The sequence below is a fragment of the Triturus cristatus genome, chromosome 1_2, assembly GCF_964204655.1.
Source record: "Triturus cristatus chromosome 1_2, aTriCri1.1, whole genome shotgun sequence".
Classification (NCBI taxonomy): domain Eukaryota; kingdom Metazoa; phylum Chordata; class Amphibia; order Caudata; family Salamandridae; genus Triturus; species Triturus cristatus.
Window position 1 is genome coordinate 129523473 of NC_140580.1, and position 15410 is coordinate 129538882.

Below are 15410 nucleotides of genomic sequence, written 5' to 3' on the forward strand. Positions count from 1 at the left end.
CTTTCTATGTATTAGTTGTTTGAAAGTACTCCATTTTGACATGGACACCCCCACTTTCGCCTGGTACATGTGATTTTGACTAGAAGTGCACTGTGTTCCTGTTAACCAGGTCACCAGTGCCAAATCTCTTTCCCAAAACAGGACAATGGTTCTCCCGATTGGCAATGCCTTTAGCACCCTCTAGAAGTCCCTATTAAATAGTACCCCTGGTGCCTAAGACCTTGGGTACAAACGAGTGTCCCCCAAGTGCTGTAGCACAGTGTCACTCTCAGGGACCCGTCACCAAACTCATACAGGGCTGCTATCGTAGGCTGCATGTTTTGATGCAGACAAAAATGAAAACATGACCTGACACACATTCCCGTGTGCCAGGTCCCCTGACACTGAATGTATTACTTCAAATCAAATTTTATTGCTATAGACCTCGTCAGATATCCACAATATAAAAAAATATAATGTATACAGGAAGTGTCGTTCATAGATTAAACCGCTCTAAAATAGTGGTGAACAAGTTTTTAAAAATTTAAATACTTTATAACATAAAAATTCATCTGGGGGGCTCTTCATAATTCAATCAGATCCATAATTCAAGAGATATTCTATTTAATACAAATAGGTTTTATAAAACAGCTATGTGCTTCAACCAGGAGTTTGTTAGGGCAAACAAACCGTACATGTACCAAATCTTGAATACCTCCTCCTCCTCATAGATCACAGAGGCCAGCTTTATCCAGTGTGCCACCCCAGTTTTCAGTTAATTCTTTTAGTGGTAGTGTTCTCAATCGCAACATCAAAATACGACGGCTAACCATATGATCTAATGAAAATCTCAGATATTTTGAACTCACTTTATATTGTACTCTAGCTAAAAATGGCTTATAGTGGGATAGCTGTAAACAGTAAGCCTCATCAGTATCAAAGCTCAATCTTGGGGTGGGTCTTTTTAGGAAAAGCATCAAGAGTATTGGGGACCAAGATTGCAGGAGTTTAATAGAACATTGGAAGTATTCCAAAGCATTCTCTAGGTTTTCTTTAAAAGTATTTTCCCTGGACCAGCCTTAAAAGTATCCTGACGTAAGAGCGCGCTCAATGAGTGTGAGAAAGTGGCTCTGTTCCCAAATAGGTTCAGTGTGTACAGAGTCCACAGTCCCCAGAGGTTTGGCAGAGGCTAAAGTTAGATAAAACCTTACTCTCTAAAGTGGTAGTTTGGTCGAGTAGTAAGGCAGTATCAGAGGACCATGTTAAGCATTTGATGTACACACTCAGTCAGCAAATGAATTCACACACTCAAGAACTGAACTCTAGGCCAATTGTTTTGTATAAAAAAATATACTGTTGTTTTATTTCTAGAACCAAGCAAGCCTGGCACAGGTAAGCATGTAAATACTTTTCAGCTACAAGATGCTGTTGTTGAATACTTTCAAAAGATAGTAGGACTTTGTACCAATTCGAGTTTACAGGGGTTGCAATGCAATGCACAAACTTAGTAGACTCAGTACATAGGAATCAATAGGCTTTTTGAGTAAAAATGCAGTTAATTACTTTTCGGATTACTTTTTCTAACACAGTGCTGGATCCTAGATTCAGCACTCGGGCATTTCCTGAAAACGGTTGAGTAAATACGTTTTGGTTAGAGGTACGATTTTTAAAGAATATTATTGTATTTCAAAAGTTGAAACTTCGAAACTTTTTTGCATAGAATCACCAATGTTATCCTATGGGAGGAAATTAACTTTGCACGCAAGTTACTTTAACGTTACTTTTCTTTCTCAGTGCTGGATACCTAGATTCAGCACTGGGACATTTCCTGAAAACAGTTGAGAAAATGCGTTTTGGTTAATCGGGTGATTTTTTTTAAAACTTTTTTTTAGGAATATTCTCAGTTTTCAAAAGTCGACACTTGGAAACTTTTTGGGAGAAAAAGTGCCAATGTTATTCTATGAGGAAAAAGAGGTTACCGGTTTCCAGGTAGGTAATCGGTCTTTTGAGTTAGGGTTCTGGGGTAAAAATCAGGGGTCCCCCAGGGTCAGTGATGCACTGCTGTTGCACCCCCGGTGGCACTAGGGTGGCCGGGTGCAGAGTGTTGAGGCCCAATGTTATCCTATGGAGGATAGGGGGGCTCCGGTTGGTGGCTGCTGGCAAGCAGGCCACGGGGTTGTGGGAGCAAAGCTCCTAGGGTTAAGCTCGGGGCAAGTTGGGGACTAAAGTAGCACCAAAGGTGCACCCTCAGCGACACTACGGCGGCTGGGTGCAGGGTGCTGTTTTGAGGTCGGGTGCCCTGTTGATTTCAATGGCGATTCTCTGGGACAAAGAAACACTTCAGGCTCGGGGACGAGGATCTTCCAGGAGCGACCACCACTTCGAGGGGTAAGTTGGGATGTTGAGGGTTGGTTAGGCACTGTTGGTTTGGGCACACAAGGCCGTGGGGCGTCGGGTGCAGGGGTGTCTTGCGACGTCCTGGTAGGGGGGGGTCCTCTGGATTGAGGCTGCAGGCGTCAGGAGGCTTGAGGCAGGTCAAGGATCGCTGGATCTCGGGTCAGGATCTCCAGAGGGACCTCCTCGTGGTGTATTTTCACTCGATCTCGGGCCGGGTTCGGCAGGTGCAGAGGGGGCTGGATTCGCGGTTCCTGGCTGGCACTAGGAGCTGCAGTTTAAACACGTCTGGTGTTCACGGGAGAAACAGTCTGGAAAGTGAAGGCAGGCAGGTCCTCCGGGGTTTGTGAGGTTGCTGTCTGCTGGACACGCTGGGATTTCGCAGGTTCGAGGGGAGACAGCCTTGTAGGGCTGGGGCCAAGTCAGTGGGCGTCGTCCTCTTGTTAGCTCTGCACGGCTCTTCGTCCTTCTTATCTTCTTTTCTTGTTGTTGCTGGTTCTGAGGAAGGAAGGTTCAGGGTGCCCCTAAATACTAAATTTAGGTGTGTTATAAGTAGGTAAAGGACAGGGACAAATGGGTTCCTTCCCTGGGGTGGGTACACCCCCTATTCTGCCACTCTTCTCTCTCCAGTGGAAGGGGGGCAGGAGCCTGTCCCTGGTTGGCTGGGTCCCCCCTCCCCCCCTCATCTTCAAGATGGCGGGTACTCTAGGTTATGCTTCACCTCGCCTCCCCCACCTTAGGGGTGGAGTTGGCAGAGGTGGGCACACCTCTCTTCCTCACTTGTTTTTCCCGCAGCTTCTCCCGCCCAAAGTGGGGGGGTAGAACCAGTGGGGACCAGTTGCTGAAAGCAGCAAATGGTCTGGAGAGGCTCATAAAGGCGGCATGCCTTTGAAGCTTCTCCTTCGTGAACCCTGCCCATCCTGGGGGAGGAGGCTTCGCACCTCGTCCCAGGATGTGCATTGTTTCAAGCCTCCGGGAGCAGCAAGCTATCGACCCAGGGGTCCAGAAACATGTCTGGGGTGGCAGCCTAAGCAGCCACTCAGTCAGGTCACTGGAAGTTGCTCGAGTTTCAGGGGGCATCTCCAAGATGCCTTCTGTCGTGCATTTTACATTAAATCCCACACTGGCATCAGTGGGGGTTTAATGTGCTGAGAAGTTTGATGCCAATCTTCCCAGTCTTCAGTGTAGCCATTATGGTGCTGTGGAGTTCGTAATGACAAACCTCCCAGCACCATATACTCTTAATGGCAGCACTGCACTCATGCTCCTGTACCCTCACCACTGGCATAGAGTGGTGACTGATGTATGCCAGGGCAGTGGTTTGTGGGCATGGCACAAAGGGATGTGTGCCATGTCGTCTCTGTTTTGTTCTGCACCCAGACACTCAGTCTGCAAAGGCAGTGTGTGAGTGTCATGGTACAGGGCCTCTGAGGGTGGCACAATAAGTGCTGCAGCCCTTAGAGGCCTTCTCTGGTCACAGGCCCCTGGGTACCTGTGGTACCATTAACCAGGGGCTGACATGTGGCCAGAGATGCCAATTGGGGTTAGGCTTCAATGCAGTTTTAGGGAAGGAACACAGGCCCTGGGCACACTCAGTCAAAGCACATCAGCAATTCAACAAAAAGTGGGGGCATACCATGCAAGAAAGAGGGCACTTCCTCACAAGGGCCCTCCCTTGCTGCTGTCGCCGCTGCGGGCGGTGGCTCCGTTCGTTCCGCCACCGCCTTTGCCAGGTTTTCCGGACAATTTTGCCCCTAGTTGGGACCTTAATTGTGACACGGAGATGGACCACTGGGAAGGGTGTGAGGACCCTCTCGCACAGCAGCGCGGGTCGGACCAGGAATGGACGGAAGAGCTAGAGGATGTCAGTTGCCTTGACCTCTCCTCTGACCCTGTTTTTTTTTCTCCTCCTGCTGTGGCTATGGAGGGGTCTCTACATACACTGTGGTGCTCCATAGAGCAGCTGAGGCCCTTGGCCTTGACCTGCCTACAGTGACCCTCAAGACTAATCTCCTCACTGAAGTACTTCAGCCGATGGCAAGCTCTTTGGAGCCCTGCTGGCGTTCAATGAGGCCCTAAGTGACGTCTTGATGGGCACCTGGTCTAGACCAGCCACGGGGGTTCCCGTGGATAAGAATGTGGCCAGGCGCCATCGCCCAGCCCCGGGTGAACCTGCTTTTCTGTGTGCCCACCCAACCCCAGAGATCCTGGTCATCCAGGCCTCCACTTCCCAAAGCGCATTCCCTACCGCTCCCCCGGATAAGGAATCCAAGAAGCTGGAACAGTTCGGCAAGAAACTGTTTTTATCTGCCAGCTTAGGGCTGCGGTCGGTGAACACTGCATGCCTCTTGGGCCGCTATTCCCCCTCTGTGTGGGACATGGTTGCTCAAGTTTTGGCTCAGTGTCCGGAGGAGGTGTCGGACAGTGCTTTCCCAAGCTGTTGCCAAGGGGAAAGATGCGGCAAAGTTCGCCGTCAGGTGTAGACTGGACACCGCGGACTCACTGGGTAGGGCGATTTCCACAACAGTGGCCCTCCGTCGTCACGCCTGATTGCAGTCCACTGGTTTTTCAGGGGATGTTCAAAGTTCTCTTATGGACATGCCCTTTGATGGTACTCGCCTGTTTGGCGATAAGGCAGATAGTGCGCTGGAGCGTTTTAAGGACTCCCGGGCTACGGCCAAGGCCTCTTCACCACGCGCCCGGCCACGTCTGCTTTTCGTTCCTTTCGTGGCCTCAGAAGGGGCGCCCAACATGTTTGTTCAGCCAGAATCCTGCGCAGAACCAACCTCAGCGCGGACGTGGTGCCCGCCGCGGCAGGGACAGGGGGCCAGCGTGCAGGTCAGTCCACCTCAGCTCCCATAGCATCCGCCTCAAAGCCTTCCTAGTCCGAGCTTTGTGGCACACCTGACGCTGTTAGACGGCAGGTGCCGCCATCACCTTCCTCACTGGCGTTCCGTTACCTCACGTTACCCCTTCGAGACTGCCCCTCCAGCCATGCCACTTCAGTTCCACCGCATGTCGGGGGACCATTTCGCGCTTCTCTAGCAGGAAGTCATGGCGCTCTTGGCCAAGGGGCCCATTGAGCGCGTTCCTGGGCCAGAAGTAGGACGTGGTTGTTGTTCCCACTACTTTCTGGTCCTCAAGAAGGAAAAAAGGGGCCTGCGTCCCATCTTGGACCTCAAGAACGTCAACTGCTTCCTCCGGAAGGAGAAGTTCAAGATGTTGACTCTGGCTCAGGTCTTGGCTGCCCTCAACCCTGGAGACTGGATGGTAGCGTTGGACTTGCAGGACGTATATTTTCATATCACCGTCCTGCCGGCCCACCGGCGTTACCTGCAGTTCACGGTATGCCTAGTGCACTTTCAGTTTGCCGTGCTCCCCTTCGGCCTTACCAGTGCCCCTCGGGTGTTCACAAAAGTGATGGTGGTGGTAGCAGCTCATCTGCGCAGATCAGGAGTTCCAGTCTTCCCCTATCTCGGCGACTGGTTGTTGAAGGTGGGCTCGCCCCAGGCAGTCGTCTCCCACCTCCAGACAATGGCCGATCTCCTGCATTTGCTGGGGTTCTCCATCAACGTGGCAAAGTCGCACCTGAGTCCCTCTCAGAAGCTCCCCTTCATCGGAGCGGTTCTGGATTCGACGCAGTTTCGGGTTTATCCTCCCGAGCAGCGAGTCCGGGTTATTCAGGCTATGATTCCGATCTTTCAGCCTCTATCCCGGGTTACAGTCAGGATGACTCTCCGGCTCCTGGGCCTAATGGCCTCCTGCATCCTGCTAGAGCAACATGCCAGATGGCATATGCAGGCTCGGCAGTGGGACCTGAAGTTCCAGTGGACACAGCATCGGGGCAACCTGTGCGATCATGTCCAGATCTCGGAGGGCGCTGCACGACAATTGCAGTGGTGGCTCACGAATCATGATTGGGTCAATGGCAGATCCCTCTCCCTTCTCCAACCGGAGCACACAATGGTGACAGATGCGTCCCTCCTGGGATGGAGGGGCCACATGGGAGAGGCGGAGATCAGAGGCTTCTGTTCTCTGGCGGAGTCCCGGCTTCATATCAACCTATTGGAGCTGCGGGCGATCCAGCTTGCACTGAAGGCATTCCTTCCCTCTGTACGGGGAAGTGTAGTGCAGGTGTTCACGGACAACACCACCGCCATGTGGTACTGCAACAAACAGGGCGGGGTGGGGTCGTGGACCCTATGTCAGGAGGCTCTCCGCCTCTGCACATGGCTGCAACATCAAGGCATTACCTTGGTGGTTCAACACCTGGCAGGTTCTCTGAACGCCAGGGCGGACGAACTCAGCCACCGGTGCATGATGGATCACGAATGACGTCTGAACTCGGACGTGGCACAAGGTCTCTTTCTGCAGTGGGGAGAGCCTTGGTTGGATCTAGTCGCCACCGCAGAGAAAGCGCAATGTCATCAGTTATGCGCATTGGAATTTCCAAGGCGGCACTCGCTAGGCGACGCTTTTCTTCACGAGTGGAGCTGCGGTCTGTTGTACGCCTTTCCGCCTATACCACTTCTGCCCAGAGTGCTGAAGAAGATTTGGCGCGACCGGGCCCAAGTCATCCTTGTGGCTCCGGATTGGGCACGAAGATAGTGGTATGCCGAGCTACTCAGCATGGCTATCGATCCCCCGATCCGACTGCCTCTTCGGGAGGATCTTCTGTCGCAGCAGCAGGGGACGGTCCTCCACCCGAACCTGTCCAGCCTCCACGCGTGGAGATTGAGCTGCGACATTTGACAGCTTTCGACCTTCCTGTCTGTGATATTATTCTGGCAGCCAGGAGTCCCTCCACTAAGACAGTATACGCCTGCAGGTGGAACAAATTTGTGGCATGGTGCACAGCAAAGGCTGGGGATCCCCTTTCTGCCCCGCTTTCCGAGGTCCTTCTGTTCCTTCTCTCTTTGGCCCAGCAGGGCTCTGCTCTGGGCACTATCAAGGCTTATCTCTCAGCCATTTCTGCCTTTCTAAAGCTTCCAGATCAGCCTTCTCTTTTTAATTCTCCGGTTGTTAATCGCTCCCCCCCCCCGTGCCTTTCATAATGCCTCAATGGGGCTTAAATATTGTCTTGACATGTCTGATGTGCGCTCCCTTTGAGCCACTTCATAACTGTCCCTTACGTCTTCTCACTCTAAAGACGGCTTTCCTGGTAGCTATCACCTCTGCCAGAAGAGTGAGTGAGCTCCAGGCTCTTTCTTCTAAACCCCCATTTCTCTCTGTTCATCCGGACAAAGTGGTTTTAAGGACTCGTCATTCTTTCTTGCCAAAGGTTGTCACGCCCTTCCACATCGGGCAGACCATCACTTTACCCACCTTCTTTCCGCCGCCACATCCTTCAAAAGAGGAAGAGAGACTCCACTGTCTGGACCCAAAACGGGTGCTCTCGTTCTATCTGAAGTGCACACAACAGTTCCGGGTGGATGACCAACTTTTTGTTGGCTACGTGGGTGCCAAAAAGGGTCGGGTCGTGCACAAACGGACCATCTCTCGGTGGGTCGTTCTGTGCATCAAAGCATGTTACTTGTTGGCTAAGATGGATCCTCCTGTGGGGCTGCGTGCCCATTCTACCCGGGCAGCGGCAGCCACTACTGCTTTGGGACGCGGTGTTCCCTTGCAGGACATCTGTCAGGCTGCTACGTGGGCCTCGCTGCACACGTTTACCAAGCATTATTGCTTTGACAGGCAAGTCCGGAGAGACGGCTCTTTTGGCCATTCTGTTCTCCGTGACTTTCTGGTGTGATCTTGTTCGCAGACCCACCACCGGGGTTGGTATTGCTGGGGTATCTATTCTAAGGTAAGGAATCTATCTTTAACGTGTCTTTCAGATGCACAAGTTACTTACTTGTGTAACGATATATCTGTAAGAGACATTAGTTAGTGATAGATTCTTTACCGCCCCACCAATCCTCCCCGTTCTGTGAACTGATTTCTAGGGTTAAGGTCATCCCTGTCAGGGCTCTAGTTTCATGGCACCAGTGGTCAGTTTCATGCATGACTCTGCGTTCCTGGCGCAGAAAGTCGTGCACAGAACTGAAGTCAGCGCGCATGGTTGGTGCCTGAGTAGTCTCCGTGACGTCATCTCGGTGCCTACGACGCCAGCGACAGCTGCGGAGCCGCATGATGCCAACTTTCGACGCGCAGGGGTACTGCTGATGAAAACTTTCCGGATCCAGTCTGACGCCTGGGGATATTCTACGGTAAGGAATTTATCACTAACTAATGTCTCTTACAGATATATTGTTACACAAGTAAGTAACTTGTGCATTACACCAAAAGTCGATTTTTCCTGCAGTAACTGAGTCCCCAAAGCTCGGGAGATCTGCCAGCTCTTCACCCAGGAACCAAGACCTTCAGAGAAGTAGCATACCTTCTTCCCTGCAACCTGCAGGCACCCAAAGACTCATGTGGGACTTTGTGACAGCAGAAACCAGACTGGTGAAGACACCACTGCACCCCTTGCTCCAAACCCAAGTTGAAGTGGGCCAACGGTGTCATTGTGGTCCCCCAGCCCTGCAGAGACAGAGTACACTGTGTTTTCGCCCCAGTGAATTCACCAAGGCCTGCAGCCTCTCCGCGCAGCCCCTGCCCTACTGTGACTGCTCCCTGCAAGGAAAACCCGCAGCCTAAAGACACCTCTGTACCTGTCGCTCCTGGGCCTTGGAGTAGAGGACTGTGAGAAAGTGCCCTCTTTCTGCATGGTATGCCCCCACTTTTTGCGGAATTGCTGATTTTCTTTGACTGAGTGTGCCCTGGGCTCCTCCTAATCAGCTGTCCAGGGCCTATCATCCTTCCCTAAAATTGCATTGAAGCCCAAACCCAATTGGCATCCCTGGCCACAGGTAGGCCCCTGGTAAATGATACCACAGGTACCCAGGGCACTGTGACCAGGGAAGGCCCCTAAGGGCTGCAGCACTTATTGTGCGACCCTTAAAGGCCCTGCACCTTTTGTGAGAAAGCGCCATCTTTATTGCATGGTATGCCCCCACTAATTGCTGAATGTACTTTTACTGAGTGTGCCCTGGACTCCTGCCAATCAGGTGCCCAGGGCCTATGTTCCTTCCCTAAAACACAAAACACAAATTGGCAAACCCTGGCCACATGTCAGCACCTGGTAAATGATACCCTAGGTACCCAGGGCCTTGTGCCCAGGGAAGGACTCTAAGGGCTGCAGCACTCATTGTGCCACCCTTAGAGGCCCTGTACCCTTACACACACACACTGCCCTTGCAGGCTGGGTGTCTGGGTACAAGACAAAACAAAGAGTCGACATGGCACACATCCCTGTGTGCCATGCCCACCACCTACACTGCCATGGCATACATCAGCCACCCATCTAGCTGGGTGCCCTATGCCAGTGGTGTGGGCACAGGAGCATGAGCCCTGTGCCCCTACAGTACCCAGGTCCATTCCTGGGCCCTGTAAGTACAGTGCTGCCATTTAAGAGCACATGGTGCTGAGAGCTCGTCAAACACGAACTCCACAGCACCATAATGGCATCACTGAAGACTGAGAAGTTTGGTATCAAACTTCTCAGCACATTAAATCCGCAGTGATGCCAGTGTGGGATTTAATGTACCAAGCACCCAATAGGGCATCTTAGAGATGCCCCCTAAAACCTAACCTTCAATCCTCGTCTGTTCTGAGTCTGCCTAGGCTGCCACACAGCAGACATGTTGCTGGACCCCTGGGTAGGAGAGCCCCTGCTCTCCTGGGCCTGCAACAATGCACATCCTGGGCGAGGTGCTAAATCTCCTCCCCCACGATGGGCAGGGAGAAGCTTCAAAGGCATGCTGCCTCCGTGAGCTTCCCCAGGCCAGTGCAACCCCCCACTCTGGCGAGAAGCTTGGCCGGAAACCCCAAATAAGGACAGGGGATGTGCCTGCCTGCCAACCCCACCCCTCAGGTGGGGGAGGCGAGGTGAAGCACATCTCCGGGCTCTCGCCATCTTGAAGATTGGAAGCCCTGCCCAATCAGGATTATGCTACTGCCCCCCTCCCACAGGAGAGAGGCAGGATAGGGGGTGTACCCACCCTAGGACAGGGACCCATTGGTCCCTGCCCTTCAACTACCTGTAACACCCCTAAATCTAGTATTTAGGGGCACCCTGAACCTTCCTATTCCAGATTCCGAAATCCGAAGAAGAGCTAGAAGAAAGAAGACCTCCCTCCAGCTGCTAAGAAGAGGAAGACATCAACTGCTTTGGCCCCAGCCCTACCGGCCTGTCGACCCTCGAACCTGCTCCTGCTCCAACCCAGCATCTCTTGTGGCCAGCAACCTCACAAACCCCGCAGGACCTGGCTACCTCTTGACTCTAAGCCCACTGGGACTCCCATGAGTAGTGGCTCTACTCAAAATCTACTTCTAATCCTTGGCAGCAGCCCGGAACCGCGAACCCAGCCCACTCTGCACCCGCCAAGCCTGGCCTGTGCCGGAGTGAACAAGGACCACGAGGACGACCCCACGGCACCCAAGGACCTCCCTCGACACTCCTGAAGAAGCCTGCAGCCTCAGAGCCGGGTGCCCCTCCAACCGCGATCAACAGAGGGTAAGATTTCCCGACACCAAAAGGCACCCCTGTGCCCAATCCCGGGGTACCTACCTATTCTCCAACTACCCAACTTACCTCTCGAAGTGGTGGTGGCACATGAAGAATCTTCGTCCCCGAGCTTGCAGTCTTTTTCTAAACCGGAGATTTCCCATTGAAATCAATTGAGTGCCCGAAGGCTCAAAAGCACCCTGCACCCAGCCGCCCGAGTGGCCCTGGCAGTGTAACCTCTACACCTATCTACTTCCCCACTTGCCCTGAGTAAGTGACCAGGAGCCCATCTCCCACAGTCGCGTGGCCTGCTAGTCAGCAGCCACCAACCAAGGCCCCCCTACCTCAAAGGATAACATTGGGCCTAACTCTCTCTGCACCCGGTCACCCTTGTGCCGCTGAGGGTGAACCAACTGTTCCTACCTGACCCTGGGAGACCCCTGAGTCTATGCCCAGAACCTTAACTCTGTCAGCCGAGTACTTACCTTTAAACCGATAACTCAATTTTCTCCATAGTGTAACATCGACTGGCTTTTCCTGAAATTTCTTCTAATTGTGGACTTTTCAAAACTTAAAATATTCACCAAAAATCAGCAGAGTAACGAAAACGAAAATACTCACCTGCTCTTAGGTGAGCTCCCAGTGCTGGATCTTGGTGCCCAGCACTGACTCTGAAAAATACTTACAACTGTACTTGCCAGTAACCCAATTTTCTCCCATAGGAAATCATTGACAGTTTTTCTTTGAAATTTCTTCTAAGTGTAAATTTCTGCAAAGTTTAAATATTCTTTAAAAATCGTATAATATCTGAAAACGTAATTACTTACCTGTTTTGGATAAAGGTCCCAATACTGAGTCTAGGCACCCAGTACTGGATTACAAAAGTAACGAGCACATACTATACCTGCAACTTGAATTTTCTGCCATAGGGAATCATTGACTGTTTTCTATGAAATATTTTCTAAGTGTCAACTTTTAAAATGGCAAAATATTGTCTAAAAATCATCACAGTAATTAAGTCGACTGTTATCACTTGATTCCAAGTATTGACCCAGGGCTGAATCTAGGATCCAGTCCTGGAGTTCCAAAAGTAATCCTAAAAGTAATCTGTGGCAAATAACTTGAAACTTCCATTGAACTCAATGCATTATTGTGTTTAGAATTGTGTTGCCTATTGCAACCACTTGTAACTTTATACAAAAGTCAATTGCATATTGCAAAAGTATTTATATAAAGCATCTCATTCTGAGAAAGTATATTTTAATACCTATTGTTGGTTGTAAAATAACACAAGCATATATTTTTTATATATAAACCATTGGCCTAGAGTTCAGTTATTGAGTGTGTGAGACCATTTGCTGGCTGAGTGTGTGCAACAAATGCTTTACACTGTCCTCTGATACTGCCTTACTGCTCGACCAAGCTACCACTTTAGAGAGTAAGGTTATATCCAACTTTAGCCTCTGCCAAACCTCTGGGGACTGTGGACTCTGTACACCCTGTACCTATTTGGGAACAGTATATACAGAGCCACTTTCTCACACATTTTCACTCACACACTGCCTTTGCAGGCTGCGAGTCTTGGTGCAGAACAAAAGTGAAGAGTCGACATGGCACACATCCCTGTGTGCCATGCCCACAACCCACTGCCCAGATCAGCCACCCCTCCAGCTGGGTGCACTATGCCAGTGGTGAGGGTACAGGTGCATGAGCCCTGTACCACTACAGTACCTAGGTCCATTCTTAGGCATTGTAAGTGCAGTGCTGCCATTAAGAGTATATGGTGCTGGAAGTTTGTCATCACGATCTCCACAGCACCATAATGGCTACACTGAAAACTGGGAAGCTTGCTATCAAACTTCTCAGCACATTAAACCCACACTGATGCCAGTGTGGGATTTAATGTAAAATGCGCCACAGAGGGTATCTTAGAGATGCCCCCTGAAACTCGACCAACTTCTAGTGTCCCGACTAAGGGGCTGCTTAGGCTGCCATCAACAGACATGTTTCTGGACCCCTGGGTCAAGAGCCTGCTGCTCTCGGGCCTGAAACAATGCACATCCTGGGACGAAGTGCCAAGCCTCCTCCCCCTGGATGTGCAGGGTTCACGAAGGGGAAGCTTCAAAGGCATGCCACCTTTGTGAGCTTCCCCAGGCCTCTTGCTGCTTTTAGCAACTGGTCTCCACTGGTTCTGCCCCCCACTTTGGGCGGGAGAACCGGCGGGAAAAACAAGTGAGGGAGAGAGTTGTGCCCACCTCCGCAAACTCCACCCCTCAGGTGGGGGAGGCGAGGTGAAGCACAACTCCGAGTCCCCGCCATCTTGAGAATGGGGTGGACCAAACCAACCAGGGACAGGCTCATGCCCCCCTCCCACTAGAGGGTGGTACAATGGGGGTGTACCCACCCCTGGGAAGGGAGCCATTGGTCCCTGCCCTCTACCTACCTGTAACGCCCCTAAATCTAGTATTTTGGGGGCACCCTGAACCTTGCTTCCTCAGACCTGGAAACGACAAGAAAGAAGATAAGAAGGACCAAAGAACCGTGCAGAGCTAACAAGAGGACAACGCCCACTGACTTGTTTCCAGCCCTACAGGCCTGTCTCCCCTCGAACCTGCTCCTGCGAAATCCCGGTGTGTCCTGCAGCCAGCAACCTCAAAAACCCCAGAGGACCTGCCTGCCTTCACTTCCAAAGACTGTTTCTCCCGTGAACCCTGGATTTGTTCAACTGCAACCTCTGGCTCCGGCCGGACACCGCGAATCCAGCCCACTCTGCACCCGTCGAACCCGGTCCGAGCTCGAGTGGAAAAACACGACGACGAGGTCTCCTTGCTGATTGTGACCCAAGAACCGGAGATCCCAGACCAGCCTCAAGACTCCAGCTGACGCCTGCAGCCTCAATCCAGAGGATCCCCCCTACCGCGACCAAGAGCGGGTAAGACTTTCTGAAGCCAAAGGGCACCCCTGCACCTGACGCCCAACGGCCTTGTGTGCCCCAACCAACGGTGCCTAGCCAACCCAAGACATCCCAACTTACCCCTCGAAGTGGTGGTCGCACACAGAAGATCTTCGTCCCCGAGCCTGCATTGTTCCTTTTGACCGGAGTGTCTCCATAGCAAACAGGGTGCCCGGCGCCAAAACAGCGCACTGCACCCGGCCGCCCCAGTGCCGCTGAGGGTGCACCTTTTGTGCTGACCTGCAACCTCAATTGCCCTGAGCTAAACCCTAGCAGCTTTGCTCCCACAGCCGTGTGGACTGCTTGCCAGCAGCCACCAACCGGAGACCCCCTATCCTCCTTAGGATAACATTCGGCCTCAACACACTGCACCCAGCCGCCCTAGTGCCGCTGAGGGTGTAACAAGAGTGCATCACTGACCCTGGGGGACCCCTGAGTCTAACCCCAGAACCTTAACTCACACAGTCGATAACTTACCTTTGAACCAATAACCTGTTTTCCTCGATAGGATAACATTGACAATTTTTCTCACAAAAAGTTTTTAAGTGTAGCGTTTTGAAATCTAAAAATATTCTTTAAAATTTGGACGAATAACCAAAACGCATTTACTTACCTGTTTGCAGGAAATGTCCCAGTGCTGAATCTAGGTATCCAGCACTAAGTTAGTAAAGTAAAAAGTAACTTACCTGTAATTTACTGAAAAAGACTATTTATTTCAATGTACTGTATTTGCTAAGTATTGCAACCTACTGCATCCCCTATAAATCAAACAAAGTACAATTCCTATTGCATTTTCAAACTGTTCTACATTCAGCAACGTATTACTGTAAAGTATTTAATGCTTACCTGTGCCAAGCTTGCTTGGTTCTAAAAAATAAAACAAAAGTATATTTTTTTATACAAAACAAATTCGCCTAGAGTTCAGTTCTTGAGTGTGTGAATTCATTTGCTGACTGAGGGTGTACATCAAATGCTTAACACTGTCCTCTGATACTGCCTTACTACTCGACCACTCTACCACAAATAGAGAGTAAGGTTCTATCTAACTTTAACCTCTGCCTACCTCTGGGGTCACCTGGACTCTCTACACACTATACCTCATTTTGGTGTAGTGTGTATATATATATATATATATATATTATCTACTGGCGGTCGCCAGTAGATAGTTATAGTTAGGACCGTGTTTCCATAGGAAATCCGCAACATTCTATTTGGAATAACTTTGGCGCTGGTTGACGAATCCTCGCAAAATTTTCAAAATAGGTGGGGCGCTCCGCTCCACTCCTACCCTGAAAGTCTCGGGGTGATTTGTCAAGCGGGGGCCGAGAAAAAAGGGGGGTCCCAAAACACGTTTTCCCCATGCATTTTTCCATAGGGACCTTTAGTCCAAGGTACAGCCCGAATGGCTGAACAGAATTACTTGAAATTTGGCAGAGAGGTAGTCCTCATGTCAGGGAAGTGCCTTTTGCAGGTCTGGTGTCAATCTGTTCAGTAGTTCCTGAGAAAATCAAAAGTAAAATCATATATATATGTGGG

General features: G+C 51.0%; 1 pseudogene across 1 annotated transcript in view; it reads left to right on the forward strand.

The window, feature by feature from the left end:
- Positions 1-15410, forward strand: part of LOC146866946 (lysine-specific demethylase 5B-like) — a 455463-nt pseudogene that overhangs the window by 266938 nt on the left and 173115 nt on the right. The window lies entirely within an intron of this gene.